Source organism: Salvelinus fontinalis, chromosome 12, assembly GCF_029448725.1.
Source record: "Salvelinus fontinalis isolate EN_2023a chromosome 12, ASM2944872v1, whole genome shotgun sequence".
Classification (NCBI taxonomy): domain Eukaryota; kingdom Metazoa; phylum Chordata; class Actinopteri; order Salmoniformes; family Salmonidae; genus Salvelinus; species Salvelinus fontinalis.
Genome location: NC_074676.1, coordinates 7,120,796 through 7,137,092, shown reverse-complemented (window position 1 = coordinate 7,137,092; position 16,297 = coordinate 7,120,796). Strand labels below are relative to the sequence as shown.

Sequence of the window (16,297 nt, the reverse complement as noted above, 5' to 3'; positions counted from 1 at the left end):
CCTATGGGAATCCAATGACATTCTACACGATTCCGTCCTTTAAACTTTGTGGCAACTTTCCTGTTTCAGCATGACAATGCTTCCGTGCACAAAGCAAGGTCAATACTGTACAGAAATGGTTTGTGGAAGAACTTGACTGGCCTGCACAGAGCCCAGACCTCAACTGCATCGGACACCTTTGGGATTAATTGGAACGCAGACTAAAAGCCAGGCCTAATCGCCCAACATCAGTGCCCGATCTCACTAATGCTCTTATGGAAAGCAGGTGCCTGCATACTTTTGGTCATGTAGTGTCGTTTTTAGTGATGATGCAATTAAATAAAACGCCTCACTCTTTCCTACAATTTCCCCTATCTTTGGTTATGTTACCTTGGCCTTTGCTTTCACTGCCTATTATCCAGCGGTGGAAAAATTACTCAAAAGTCATACTTGAGTAAAAGTAAAGATACCTTAATGGAAAATGACTCAAGTAAAAGTGAAAGTCACCCAGTAAAATACTTATTGAGTAAAAGTCTAAAAGCATATGGTTTTAAATATACTTCAATATCAAACGTAAATGGAATTGCTAAAATGGACTTAAGCACCAAAGTAAAAGTATTACTCATTTCAAATTCCTTATATTATGCAAACCAGACAGCACAACTTTAAAAAAATGTATTTACGGATAGCCAGGGGCACACTACAACACTCTGATATTAATTTACAAACAAAGCGTTTTGTGTTTAGTGAGTCCGCCAGATCAGAGGCAGTAGGGATGACCAGGGATGTTCTCTTGATAAGTGCGTGCAGTGGACCATTTTCCTGTCAAACTGTAACAAGTACTTTGGGGTGTGAGGAAAAAAACAACGACTAGAGTGGTTTAAATGTATTTCTACTTAAGTACTTTACATTCTATTTGTATCCAGTTGCAAGTGTTGATACATTTATTCCAGCAACATAGCACCCTGCATCCTACTGCTAGTTTACCAATGAAACTAAGCAGGTTTTGTCCTATTCGTCCCTGGATCGGGGACAAGATGTTGCTGGAAGTGGTGCAAAAAAATTATTTAGAGTTTGTCAAAAATGTTTTCGCAAAGGTAGAAACTGTTACAAAGGATGAGATCGTATTACGACATTCTCCTGTCTGAGCGCGCGAAGCATCACTGGTCCACGCGCCGCCTTCAGTTTATTCGCAGTCGAAGGGAGGAGAGATAGATAATACGCAGCAGTGTATTTTAGTGGTGCTAGTGTAGCAGACTATTTAGGTTTCAGATATTGTATAATTCTCGAATTCCTCCTGAGAGATAGAGAATGTTTGGACACTGGGAACACGTCGGCGCACCTAGCCTACGGCAGCAATGAATTCACGCGGTTTCCGGTTCTTCGTCGCTATCTCTGAGCTGAAGAAGACTCTAACATTATGTATAACGTTAGTAGCTAACTAGAGCAGTCGACTGTTTCCATACCTGGGTTTGCAGAAAAGTAAAGCATGACAACGTCCTCCGCGGGGTAAAACTACGACTGGCAATATTATGTTATGAGGTGAGTAACCTCTACATGTTTACTATAGCCTACAGTAATTGCTGCATTATTTTCCGGATTTAGGCATATGTTCCCACGTTGTGGATCCTAACTGTATAGCCTAATTCATTCTAAGATATAATGTAATAAGCTACCTTGATCCAATTGTCTACATACAATGTACACACAAATAGAGCTACAAACTTGGTTTACTTCATATCCCTGGTTTGTCCTTTCATAGAAAAACTTAAACTACTGTAAATTCAACTTTAAACATGAATTCAAATGGCATTGTACATTTAAACGTTTGTGAATACATACTAGCCTACTGTATACGTCTACTATGCAGTTTCATTAGAAGAAGCAACCTGTAACAATGTTACATCAAAGTACTGCGTTGACAGATGTCAGGCAAACTGTTTTGAGAAATGATGAAAGGAAATTACAGAGAGCACAATGGTAACCGAAAAACAAAATATATTCATCATTGTAGTAAGCATAATAGTTCATAAACTGTCATAGGTTTTTCTAATCTTGTAGAACAGCTCCTGCCCTGGGGTGGGCATGACAGCTCCATGGGTCCACAACCTGGTCTCAGAGCATTTCGTATTATTCTGGTCATAAATCCAAGACACTCCATTTAGTACAATACGCTATATATACACAAGTATGTGGACACTCATTCAAATGAGTGGATTTGGCTTTTTCAGCCACACCCGTTGCCGACAGGTGTATAAAATCGAGCACACAGCCATGCATTCTCCTTAGACAAACATTGGCAGTAGAATGGCCTTACTGAAGAGCTCAGGGACTTTCAATGTGACATCGTCATAGGATACCACCTTTCCAACAAGTCAGTTTGTCAAATTTCTGCCCTGCTGTTGTTGTGAAGAGGAAACTTATATGAGCAACAACGGCTCAACCTCGAAATGGTAGGCCACACAAGCTCACAGAACGAGGGACGATTATCTGTCCTCGGTTGCAACACTCACTACCGAGTTCCAAACTGCCACTGGAAGCAACGTCAACACAAGAACTGTTCGTCGAAAGATAAATGAAATTAGTTTCCATGGCCGAGCAGCCGCACACAAGCCTAAGATCACCAAGCACAATGCCAGCACAATGCCAAGCGTTGGCTGGAGTGTTGTCAAGCTTTCCGCCATTGGACTCTGGAGCAGTCGAAACGCCTTCTCTGGAGTGATGAATAACGCTTCACCATCTGACAGTCCAACGGACAATTCTGGGTTCGACGGATGCCAGGAGAATGCTACCTACCCCAATGCATAGTGCCAGCTGTAAAGTTTGGTAGCCCAAACCATGAAAAACAGCCCCAGACCATTACTGGTCTGGGGCTGTTTTTCATGGTTTGGGCTAGGCCCCTTAGTTCCAGTGAAGGGATATCTTAATGCTACAGCATAGAATGATATTCTAGACGATTCTGTTCTTCCAACTTTGTGGCCCTTTCCTGTTTCAGCATGACAATGCCGCCGTGCACAAAGCGAGGTCCGTTCAGAAACGGGTTGTCGAGATCGGTGTGGAAGAACTTGACTGGCCTGCACAGAGCCCCGACCTCAACTCCATCGAACACCTTTCGGATGAATTGGAATGCCGACTGCGAGCGACCTCACTAATGCTCTTGTTGCTGACTGGAAGCTAGTCCCCGCAGCAATGTTCCAACATCTAGTGGAAAGCCTTTCTAGAAGAGTGGAGGCTGTTATAGCAGCAAAGGGGGGACAAACTCCATATTAATACCCATGATTTTTGAATGAGATGTCCGATGAGCATGTGCCCATATATTTTTGGTCATGTAGTGTATGGTATGTATTAATTTGTGGATGTCCATCATCCATTTTGTATGATATGTTACTAATCATAATTCTTATTATATGTTATGAATTGGCAAAATGTATGATATGTTATGAATTCTAGCTAGCTGTCTAACGTTAGTTAGGCAAGGGGTTTGGGTTAGGGGTTGTGGTTGTGGTTAAGTTTAGGAGTTTGGTTAAAGGGTTACGGTCAGGGTTAGGGTTAGGAGAAGTGTTCGCTAAAAAGGTTAAGGTCAGGGTTAGGAAAGGGTTAGCTAAAAGGGTTAAGTAACCGTCTGTCTTTTGTAACCATACCAAATGTAACATATCATACCAATTTGAGTTTCCCAAATTAACATGTACTATGTTACCTCTAGTCTATGAGACCAGGCTGGGTTTCAGGGCCTGTGGCCAAACAGCTACTCATTACCGCTACAGACCATACAGCAGAAGCAGCTCTGGTTTATGTTGGCTGGAGAATGCATGTGGCTCATTATTAGGGGTCACTGTGAGTAGTGTATCATGATAAACTTTGTTACTTAGACGTACTGTAAGGTTAATGAAATAATTGTTTTATTCTTTATATATTACAAAATCAATAAGAGATAATTGAAAACATCCAATACAGCAGTATTACACGTTTTCTAGAAGAGTTGTCTCTTAGTGCTGTCTCCTAGCCTGTGATTGATTATTAAGCTCCCTCATAAACTGTTCAGTTAAGTGTAGCGTCAGGCAATGATGAACATGATGCCTCATCACAATTTCAATCAACAAAGCTTCTCACATTTCATGTCAAATCAAATTGAAACTATTCACAGAAATGTTGCAACACACTTCATATAAAAATATATAGTTAATTTAACACTAAAAGTTGCAGTTTCTCTTTTTATATTAGCACATTTTAGGAAGACATTTGTGTTTCCAAACAAAAATCAAGACTGACATTTTGTTCTACATATTCTAATTGTTGACTGTCCCAGTGTCCACAGACATTAGCCAGCTTGTGAGTAATCAGCCATCTAGCTGAACTGGGAGGAGCACCAGTTATCCCGTATCTTTCCGTGAAAGGTTAGACAAAAAGAAGTTTCGTTATAATGTATCTTTCCATTGGCATGGCACTGTGATTATCTCAGGGGGATAAGGTCAGTGGGGCCAATTAATATCTAATCAGCCTTGCTTGCAGTGTTTGTGTGGACACCATCAAGCTTACTGTGACAGTAAGGGTGTGAGACTGTGAGGCATAATCAATGGCAACTGAAGACTGTCTGTGACAGGGGAAAGTGTGTTGCTGGTTGCACCTCTTGTTTCTGTGTAGACAGCAACTGCTGAAAGTGTCTCAAATGACACCATTTCCCTATATAGTGCACTGCTTCTAGTCAAAAGTAGTGCAGCATATAGGGAATATGGTTCCATTTGGAACACACATTCTGTGTAAAGAGGCCTTAGAGCCAGCTGATTGTATGAAGGAATGGACTGTGTCTGTGTGGACTCTGCCATGTTAAGCGGGATAGCTACATTAAGTGAAGCACTGATGCCAAGATGAGCAGCAGAAAGCAAGGTTCCATCCCAAATGGAACCATATTCCTTATTTAGTGCACTTCTTTTGACCAGAACTCTCAAACGTAGTGCACTTTATATAGGGTTTAGGGTGCCATTTGGGATCGCAGCCGTAGACTCGTAGTACTTTAGGCATGGATCCAGCTCCCATCTCGGTGGGATCAGAGATGCTGCTCTGATGGTGCTGGGTGGCCGTCAAATGCTTAGCTAGTTCATTGAGCATCTTGCTGATGCAGCGCTTGAATTTCATGTTTTTAAAAGAGGGAGGAATCGAAAAAGAAACAGCTGTCTCGTATTGCCGCCCATGCTTTTGTCTGTCTCGCTTCCAGTGTTTACTCAAGATTTGAGATTTGAGTCTCAAGTGGCGGTGTGGCGAAGCTTCCCAAAGCTGTATCCCTAGATGCAATATTTTGAATAGAACCCCCCCCCACACACACACTTTTTCATCAAGTCGGCTTTTCATTAAGGTAGCAATTTTATTCCAATGTATATTTAAGGCTGCACATTGCATTTTCTTTTAAAGATTATCCTTTTGAATACACCTTTCAACTGAAGACCTTCTTTTCAAACTTGTTGGCCTCGTGTTCTATTATCTAAAAACGAAGTTGTGAGCCACAAGGTGTAACAAGGGGTGAGTCAACTGGCATTTCTTTTGTTCCCATAAAACAGATGGAAGTAATTTTCTGGGAGATGCTATAGTGTTGGAGACATCCCATAAAGGGTGCAAGTGTTTATGGCCTCATGAAGTTCCTTTTCTTCTGCAGTTTGACATCAAAAGGGTGTTTGTTGATATCGTCTGACAGGCAATTAACAGTGTGCTAGTCCAAGACATTCCAATAGAGAGAATGATAATTAGATGTCCGTTTTGTTATTCACTGTAAATGTGATAGGAGGGCTCATAGTTGTCAAACTGCTGGCACTGGGGAATTAGGACGAAGTCTGCGAGGAATTGAGAGGCACGTGGATTTTTTTTCTGTTCTTCTGATCATTTTACTTTTCATCAGGCAGTCTGAGATTTGGAATATATTTTCAATAAAACAAAAATTGTTGTCCAACATCATTGGTATGCTCGATGGATCATTTTACATCTCGAAAAGTTGACTTTTGACCACTTTCACCCAAAAATTCCCTAGTTTTAAAGTTTTCTCATCATGTCCTCCAGAGATCTTGCAGATCATGTGGCTCATGCTTATGGTAAAGACCGCTGTAGTTTATTCAGTTTTGCATAATTCTGTCACAAGAGAATTTAGCTTGAGTGAGAAAAGTCATCGGCATCAGCTGGAGCTGTGCACTAGATGAGGAAGAATATTTGGAAAATATCAGGAGTTGAGATAGTAAGATGGTGGCCAAATGTTCTCATTATTTTCTGTTAAAAATGAGTCTCTATCGCCATAGAAGTGTCTTGTTGAACACGGGAGGCATTGCTGCATTTCTGCATTGAGCTGAGTGCTATTGTCATGAGGGAAAGTTGTTCTGAAGCTTGTGCTCTTTTACCATCGTTATAACGTAATGTGCTGTGAGTCACGGATGGGTTGTTATTTGTTCTACTGGCATCGTTGATGGCGTAGGGGGTACCGTAAGGAGAGAAGCTTGTTAAAAAAATATGGAGTGTGGATGAGTGAGAAATGAGAGGCAAGTCAGTGAGTGGCAGGGAGGGCAGAAACAGTTAGTGACACTTTGGTGAAGAGTTGGGCTGTGAGAGAGTGAGATAGGGAGGGGATTGCGAGAGAGAGGGAGAAAGAGAGAAAGCACGGCTACCGATTGCCATTGTTTACAGCAGTTTTTTGAGAGCCAACCTAGATACCACATAACGTTCGGAGAACCATATATTTTGTAGAGCTTGGTGAGTGTGTGGTTGTCCTATGGTTATTTTGTATACAGCCTTCCCACAACCTTCTGGAAATGGTGCAGGATAGTTGCTTGGCTTTGGAACATTCTCAGCACATTTAAAGAATTTTATTTATTTATTTATTTTTTAAATTTTCATCCCCTTTTCTCCCCAATTTTCGTGATATCCAATCGCTAGTAATTACTATCTTGTCTCATCGCTACAATTCCCGTACGGGCTCGGGAGAGACGAAGGTCGAAAGCCATGCGTCCTCCGAAGCACAACACAACCAAGCTGCACTGCTTCTTAACACAGCGCACCTCCAACCCGGAAGCCAGCCGCACCAATGTGTCGGAGGAAACACCGTGCACCTGGCCCCCTCGGTTAGCGCGCACTGCGCCCGGCCCTCCATAGGAGTCGCTGGAGATACAAGGATATCCCTACCGGCACAAACCCTTCCTAACCCGGACGACGCTATGCCAATTGTGCGTCGCCCCACGGACCTCCCGGTCGCGGCCCCAGAGACTCTGGTGGCGCAGCTAGCACTGCGATGCAGTGCCCTAGACCACTGCGCCACCCGGAGGCCTAAAGAACATTTTATTGGTATTTCATAACTTTAAAATAACATTTCCTTAAAGTTCAAACATGGGTACATTTAATACATTTTTTTGGTAATGTTCTAGGAACGTTCTCCAACTGGTTTGATATTGGGAATGTTCTCAAATAGTTAAGAAACAACGTTCTTTTGTGGGAATTTCAGTACTTCAGCATAACGTTTCCTACAGGTTTCCTCATTGTTCTATTTCATGTAATGTTCTTATATCATTATGAAAATGTTCCATAAAAACCACAAGAAAACATTAGTAATGTTCAAAGAACTTTCATTCTGTTCTCAGCGTCAACAAAACTCTTTATCCTCTATCTTGTTAAGGGTGTTCAGGTGTGTTGGCTACGCTCACTAATTGGCCACTCCTGATCTTGATGAGTGCATGCTTCCTTTGAAATGGGGTCTGTTTGAATAGACTAAACTGAACAGCATTGCGTGAGTAAAAAAAAAAACATGGCATGTTAGCTCTATCCTGGTGGTGCAGTGGACTAATTCCATGGATAGACAACAGCAGATCATAGATTCAAATCTCACTGTTGCTGAGCCAAAATAAAAAAAAATGAATGTGTTTGCATGACTAACGCCTAAGCAAATTAATTTCCATGTGTCCTATCTGTGCTTGGAGTTCAAAACAGTTAATCCAAAGTTATTGAAACATCCAGTGAAAGTTTTAAGGGACTTATTCAAAAACCTCCAAATAACCTTAACATTTCATTGAAAACATTCACACAACTTTGAGAATTTTCTCAGAAAGTTATTTAATTACCTTCTAATAATCTAGAATTTCGGTTCTCAGAACTTTAATAAAACCTACCAGGAAAATTTTCAGGGGACCATAGTAAAATGTTATCAGAACCTCCCTGCAACCTAAAAATGAACGTTCCCAGAACAGGAAAAGTTTTCATTTCGGTTTTACAGAAAGTTGAAAAAACATCCAGTTTTACCGGTCAGGAAACTTTTGGCTTCCTTCCCAGAACCGATGAGAAACCAAAAAACATAAGATCCCAAAACTTCCAAGGGACCAAATGTGCTAGCTGGGAATGATCAAATCAAATGTATTTATATAGCCCTTCTTACATCAGCTGATATCTCAAAGTGCTGTACAGAAACCCAGCCTAAAACCCCAAACAGCAAGCAATGCAGGTGTAGAAGCACGGTGGCTAGAAAAAACTGCCTAGAAAGGCCAAAACCTAGGAAGAAACCTAGAGAGGAACCAGGCTATGAGGGGTGGCCAGTCCTCTTCTGGCTGTGCCGGGTGGAGATTATAACAGAACAAGGCCAAGCTGTTCAAATGTTCATAAATGACCAGCATGGTCAAATAATAATAATCACAGTAGTTGTCGAGGGTGCAGCAAGTCAGCACCTCAGGAGTAAATGTCAGTTGGCTTTTCATAGCCGATCATTAAGAGTATCTCTACCGCTCCTGCTGTCTCTAGGGAGTTGAAAACAGCAGGTCTGGGACAGTTAGCACGTCCGGTGTACAGGTCAGGGTTCCATAGCCTCAGGCAGAACAGTTGAAACTGGAGCAGCAGCACGGCCAGGTGGACTGGGAACAGCAAGGAGTCATCATGCCAGGTAGTCCTGAGGCATGGTCCTAGGGCTCAGGTCCTCCGAGAGAGAGAAAGAAAGAGAGAATTAGAGAGAGAATACTTAAATTCACACAGGACACCGGATAAGACAGGAGAAGAACTCAAGATATAACAAACTGACCATAGCCCCCCGACACATAAACTACTGCAGCATAAATACTGGAGGCTGAGACAGGAGGGGTCAGGAGACACTGTGGCCCCATCCGATGATACCCCCGGACAGGGCCAAACAGGAAGGATATAACCCCACCCACTTTGCCAAAGCACAGCCCCCACACCACTAGAGGGATACCTTCAACCGCCAACTTACCATCCCGAGACAAGGCCGAGTATAGCCCACAAAGATCTCCGCCACGGCACAACCCAAGGGGGGGTGCCAACCCAGAAAGGAAAATCACGTCAGTGACTCAACCCACTCAAGTGACGCACCCCTCCTGGGGACGGCATGAAAGAGCACCAGTAAGCCAGTGACTCAGCCCCTGTAATAGGGTTAGAGGCAGAGAATCCCAGTGGAGAGAGGGGAACCGGCCAGGCAGAGACAGCAAGGGAGACACACAAGACTCTCTTGTGTAAGTCTTGGAGACCATTTAAACTGGTGGCAGCATGCAGTACAGGGCATTGTCAGAAGTCCCTCATGCTTCTCAGACAGACACAGACAGAAGAACAAGCAGAGAAAGATACTTCTTAACATACAGCACTACAACAGGCAGGTGAGTGTAGCTGCCTGTAGCTGGGCTCTTTCAGGGTTTGCTGTGTAAAGCTAGAGTATCATATGTGCTCTCTCTGCTACTAGCAACTTCAGGTGATCACAATCTCTCTTTTCAGCATGCTGTTTTGTGTTGTTGTTGTTAGAGGTAGACCTAAAGGCAAATCTCATGGTCTTTCTCTGCCACTCTCTGTGCATCTTTCTCTCTATCTCTCACTGTCACTCTCCCTCCTGCCTCTCTCGGTCTCATTCTTGCTGTCACTGTCTGTCATTTTTGTACCTGCCTCTCTCTTCCTCCCTCTCTCCCATCGCTGCACTCCTCCTTGACAGTGAGATGTCTCGCCTCATGTACTCAGGATGTGTTGTCTGGTTGAATTAACCAATTTCAAGTGTGGGGGGGAGTCAGTCAGGACCGGTGCATGTGGTTCGCCTGCCGTGTGGTGTGTGCTGTACAGTACGCTACATGTGTTGTATTTCTCCAACTTTTGCAGTGTATTGCCACACAGCACTTAATTTCAAGGCTTTCTAACAGTAACTACCTACCCCGCCACATTGGCAGCCTCACAACAAAGCTATGTCTCATTCTAACCATTTAGGGCTGGGCGGTATCCAGATTTTCATACTGTTTCTATACCATACCGGGGTATACGGTATTACCCAATGTGCACACAAGGGGCACTATCCCCCCAGCCCCCCGCAAGATTTTTTTTTTTTTTTTAATATCATACCTGGTATTCCGGAGAGAGGTGCTGGCATTGAGAGCGGTGCAGAGCGGGCGTACTGAGGTGCGTGTCATCAGCCCGGTGCCACCTGTACCGGTTTCACGCATCAGGTCTCCAGTGCGCCTTTACAGCCCAGTGCGTCCTGTGCTAGCTTCCCGCACTTGCCGGGCTGGAGTGAGCATCCAGTCAGGAAGGGTTGTGCCAGCTCTGCGCTCTAGACCAACAGTGCACCTCCAAAGTCCAGTAGGTCCTGTGTCTCCTCTTCGCACTCGCCCTGAGGTGCGTGTCATCAGCCCGGTGCCACCTGTACCGGTCCCACGCATCAGGTCTCCAGTGTACCTCCACAGTCCAGTAGGTCCTGTGCCTCCTCTCCGCACTCGCCCTGAGGTGCGTGTCATCAGCCCGGTGCCACCTGTACCGGTCCCACACATCAGGTCTCCGGTGCGCATCCACAGTTCAGTACGTCCTGTGCCTCTTCCCTGCACTCGCCCTGAGGTGCGTGTCATCAGCCCGGTGCCACCTGTACCGGTCCCACGCATCAGGCCTCCAGTGCGCCTCCACAGTCCAGAGCTTCCGGCGACAGTTCCCAGTCCAGAGCTTCCGGCGACAGTTCCCAGTCCTGGTGCTTCCGGCGACGGGCCACAGTCCGGAAGCTCCATCGACGATCCACGGTCTGGAACCTCCTGAGACGGTTGGCCATCCGGAGCCTCTGGCGACGGCAGGCGGTCCGGATCCTCGGTCGGCGGTCCGGAGCCTCTGGCGACGGTCGGTGGTCCGGAGCCGCGGTCGGCGGTCCGGAGCCGCGGTCGGCGGTCCGGAGCCCCCGGCGACGGTCGGCGGTCCGGAGCCACGGTCGGCGGTCCGGAGCCCCCGGCGACGGTCGGCGGTCCGGCGCTGTCGGCAGTCCGGTTCCTCCGGCGACGATCCGCGGTCCGGAGCCTCCGGCGATGCGCACCGGAGCCGCCCCCGACGCCCTGCGTCATCCATCCTAGATGCCCACCCAGACCCTCCCCTATTGAGTCAGCTTTTGCGGTCGGAGTCCGCACTTTTGGGGGGGTTCTGATGGTGACTTGGGTGGGTTATCTAGGTATATTTGTATGTCTTGGGTGGCCTGATATGGTTCCCAATCAGAGGCAGCTGTTTATCGTTGTCTCTGATTGGGGATCATATTTAGGCAGCCATTTCCCTTTTGTGTTTGGGATCCTGCCTATGTTTAGTTGCCTGTCTGCACTATTTGTATAGCTTCACGTTTCGTCCGTTGATTTTGTTGTTTTTTGTTAAGTGTTCATTCATTAAAAGAGTGTACGCATACCACGCTGCGCCTTGGTCTCACTCATTCGACGATCGTGACTATACCGTCGGTATTTTCAAATACCCCTGTATACGGTATAAACAGTATATTGCCCAAGCATATATTCGACATGCTGTTAAGCAGGGTTGGGGTCAATTCGTATTTTCTGAATTTACTTCAATTCAATTGAATTGGCCACACCCCACAGGAAGCAGCATTTGATTTGAATGAAACATGAAATTCGCATTAATTTGACAAATCTTTTATCAAAAGGATATGACACTTAATGCAAAGAATACACATACCATTTCAAATATTAGTTTGATTATAACTCGTAGATTTCAGTTTTTTCTTTGTCATGAGATTAGATTGTTTCCTTCTATACTGCAGCGTTTGATCTAATGCATTCTAGGAAATGTATTCTGATAATTAAAAACATGAAGGGAATTATGAATTATTATAGACAACCCACAAGATGATCTTAGAATATTTCCAGACCACTGTAAATATTTTAAATTGTTTTTGGAGCATGAGTTTTTTAAAATTTCACTGAATTGAATCCTACTTCCTTTCATTCAAATTCAATTCAAATTCTGCTGACTGTGGGGTGTGGCCAATTTATTTCAAATTAGAGAAATTAATTCAAATTAAAGAGCAATTTGTTCAATTCAGAATTGACCACTGCTGTTAAGTTTTTTGTAAGGAGAAGGTGCATGTCACTCCAAAACCACACGCACAGCAATAGCCTCAACCTACAAAATTGCAGCTGCAGGTGGCATACAGTGCCATAGTCTCCTATTGTGACTCATACATAACATGCTGGTGTGCTCAAGACGTCAGTCTACACCCACTGGGCACAGAAGTCAATTCAATGTCTATTTCATTTTGGTTCAACATAATTTAATTTAAATGACTTGGAAACAATGTTGATTCAACCAGTGTGTGCCCAGTGGGCAGTTGGGACTAGAGCTGTCGAGATTGCTCACAAGTAAACAATGAATGCACTGTTGGCGTGTTTTAATGGCTGGAATGAATGATGCTTTGCTTAGCATTATCGCATACTATTGTCTGTCTGCTCCTTGTGATGAACTACCATGCCTGCAAGGGCTGGAAATTGGCAGGGACCTCACGATACGATATTATCACGATACGAAGGTTCCAATATGATATGTATTGCTATTCTCACAATTCTATATGTATTGCGATTAGGGTTGTCCCCGACAAAAAAACTATTGGTCGACCAAGAGTCATCTGTTCTTTCGACCAATAGATTGGTTGAAATTTGAAAACGTGTGTGTTTTAATCAAATCAACTATATGCACTGAGCTTGTATGATGCTTTAAGCGAACTGTTTGATCAATCAATTAAGACACTGGAGGGAATCCGACCGCAATTGATTTGATTGTACCGGGCCTGGCTCAGACTTGCTGCACTGTGTTTAAAAGAAAAAACAGTGAGTGACTGTGTGACTAGCACCTGTTGTCTCTCCTCCCTTCTGCAGCGACCACCATAGAACATCAACAGTGTGTATCACACTGTCTGTGTTGCTGAAGCTGCAACATAATTACAGCCATTTTTGACTGAAAAGTTATGTTACCGAAATCTCTCATTTGTCTAGGAAAAGCATTCCCTATTCCCTCAACCCTTGCTCTATTCATGTGAAATATGTACAGTATGTTTTCTGGTTGCTCAGCAGGTAACGGGGAAGTCAGATGTGTCAAATAAATCTGACTGTGGAAAATACTGGAGATCAAGATAAATACGGTAAAGAGAAAGCACTGCGTGCATATTATGTGTACCAAACAGGTGCTGTTAGATTACAATATCATTTTTCTGAATGTTTGGAACAATGTAAACAACACTAAATAAATTATAAATAATACCAGAGATGTGTAAAGTCTTTAATACAGCACAGCAAAGATTAAAAACGGCATAATTTGTTTATTCGACGTGGTAGCGTGAGGCTTGGTGCTCACGGAATCAGTAGGTTATTAAACAAACACTCAAAACAGGCAACAGAAGCAGGATCTGTCTTATTTCTGTTGATATATATGGTTGATTTATCAATCCAGGCACATTTAACAGTTAGGTTATTGATTATACAGTAGACATAAATAAGTTGGGGTTTCCTCTCTCCTCACTTTTCTTAGACAATTAAGGCAAGGGCTGTTTTCTCTTCTCCTAACTCAGCCACATTGTTCTCAACAATATGCGGGTTAACTTTGCTATTAAGCACATAGCAGCATGGTCTAGGACAAGGCGCCAATTCGACAGCACTGATGTGTTTCAGAACCGCGGACAGCGACCGCTATCCAACACTGGAGAAAGCACATTTGTTATAAAATAATATAACTTTTTTGTGTTGCACCATTGTTCTTATATAACCATAAACAATTTCAGTAGCACATCTTAGACTGATGGACTGCGCCATCCCCATGACCTCCACAATGGATCAGTCCATTCAGACAGGCTTGAATCAGACAGGTTTCTTGTACACCATGAAATATTATTATTATTATTTAATTTTTTTGCTACTGCTCGACTAAAGAAATCTTGGTCGACCAACAGCCTATCGAGCAAACAATTGACCAGTCGAGCAAACAATTGATGGGGTCAGCCTTAATGGTGTTTAGATACTGCAATTTTATTACAAATTTGATGTTCCAAACATATTTCTCTCTGTATGTCTGCTGCAGAGAGCCAAGAAAGAGCATGAGAAAATTTGTTTTGATCAGTCATGGAGTAAACGTGCTGAAAACATGTTGGTTCACTGTTTATGGAGGGGGCCTCCTGAGATGGGGGGGGCTCCTGAGTGGCACAGCACTCTAAGGCACTGTATTGCGGTGGTTGAGATGTCAGTACAGACCCGGGTTCGATCCCAGGCTGTGTCACTTCCGGCCATGACCGGGAAACCCATGAGGCGGGTCACATTTGGCCCAGTGTTGTCTAGGTTAGGGAAGGGTTTGGCCTGCCGGGATTTCCTTGTTCCATTGTGCTCTAGCGACTCCTTGTGGCGGGCCGGGAGCCTGCAAGCTGACCCCGGTTGCCAGCTGGACGGTATTTCCTCTGACACATTGGAGCGGCTGGCTTCCAGGTTAAGCGAGCAGTGTGTCAAGAAGCAGTGTGGCTTGGCAGGTTCGTGTTTCAGAGGACTCATGGCTCTCAACCTTCGCCTCTCCTGAGTCCGTACGGGAGCTGCAGAGATGGGACAAGGCTGTAATTGCCAATTGGGTCAAAAAAGGGTAAAAGTTTTTTTTTAAATTAAAAATAAGATGGAGAACAAGATATAATGGATATATTGGGTTCCCGAGTGGCACAGCGTTCTAAGGCACTGCATCTCACTACAGACACCCTGGTATGAATCTAGGCTGAATCACATCTGGACGTGATTGGGTCCCATAGGGCGGCGCACAATTGGCCCAGCGTCTTCCGGGTTTGGCCGGTGTAGGCCATCATTGTAAATAAGAATTAGTTCTTAACTGGCTTGCCTAGTTAAATAAAGGTTAACCTTTCTTGGACACACGTTCCGCTACCGGGAACCCCTGACAACATTCTGACAACATTCTGACTACCGGGAACCCCTGACAACATCCTGACAATATTTTGTGGAAATATGTAACTTTCACACATTAACAAGTCCAACACAGCAAATGAAAGATAAACATCTTGTTAATCTACCCATCGTGTCTGATTAAAAAAATGCTTTACAGCGAAACACAACATATGATTATGTTAGATCACCGCCAAGTCCAAAAAACAGCCATTTTCCCAGCCAAAGATAGGAGTCACAAAAAGCAGAAATAGAGATAAAATTAATCACTAACCTTTGATGATCTTCATCAGATGACACTCATAGGACATCATGTTACACAATACATGTATGTTTTATTCGATAATGTGCATATTTATATCCAAAAATTTCAGTTTACAATGGCGCCATGTTCAGAAATGCCTCCAAAATATCCGGAGAAATTGCAAAGCACCCCCACACCATCACACACATGCAGAGATCATCCGTTGACCTACTCTGTGTCTCACAAAGACACGGAGGTTGGAATCAAAAATCTCAAATTTGGACTCATCAGACCAAAAATACAGATTTCAACCAGCCTAATGCTCATGCAAGTCTCTTCTTCATATTGGTGTCCTTTAGTAGTGGTTTCTTTGCAGCAATTCGACCATAAAAGCCTGATTCACGCAGTCTCCTCTGAACAGTTGATGTTGAAATGTGTCTGTTAATCTGAGGTGAATTAACTTATCCACTGCAGCAGAGTTAACTCTGGGTCTTCCTTTCCTGTGGCTATCCTCATGAGAACCAGTTTCATCATGGCGCTTGATGGTCTTTGCGACTGCGCTTGAAGAAACTTTCACAGTTCTTGAAATTATCCGGCTTGACTGACCTTTATGTCTTAAAGTAATGGTGGACTGTCTTTTATTTTTGCATATTTGAGCTGTTCTTGCCATAATATGGACATGGTATTTTACCAAATAGGGTTATTTTCTGTATACCACCCCTACCTTGTCACAACACAACTGATTGGATCAAAACACACTAAGAAGGAAATAAATTACACAAATTACACTTTTAACAAGGCACACCTGATAATTGAAATGCATTCCAGGTGACTACCTCATGAAGCTGGTTGAGAGAATGCCAAGAGTGTGCAAAGCTGTCATCAAGTCATCAAGGTT

General features: G+C 43.7%; 1 protein-coding gene across 2 annotated transcripts in view; it reads left to right on the top strand.

Moving 5' to 3' along the window:
* The first annotated feature begins 852 nt into the window (after nt 1-852).
* LOC129866710 (alpha-1,3-mannosyl-glycoprotein 4-beta-N-acetylglucosaminyltransferase C-like) overlaps nt 853-16,297 on the top strand; it is a 215,563-nt gene continuing 200,118 nt past the window's right edge. For both annotated transcript variants that reach the window (XM_055939540.1, XM_055939541.1), the window contains exon 1: nt 853-1,521. The gene's annotated coding sequence lies outside the window, so the exon portion shown is untranslated. The remainder of the gene's footprint in view (nt 1,522-16,297) is intronic.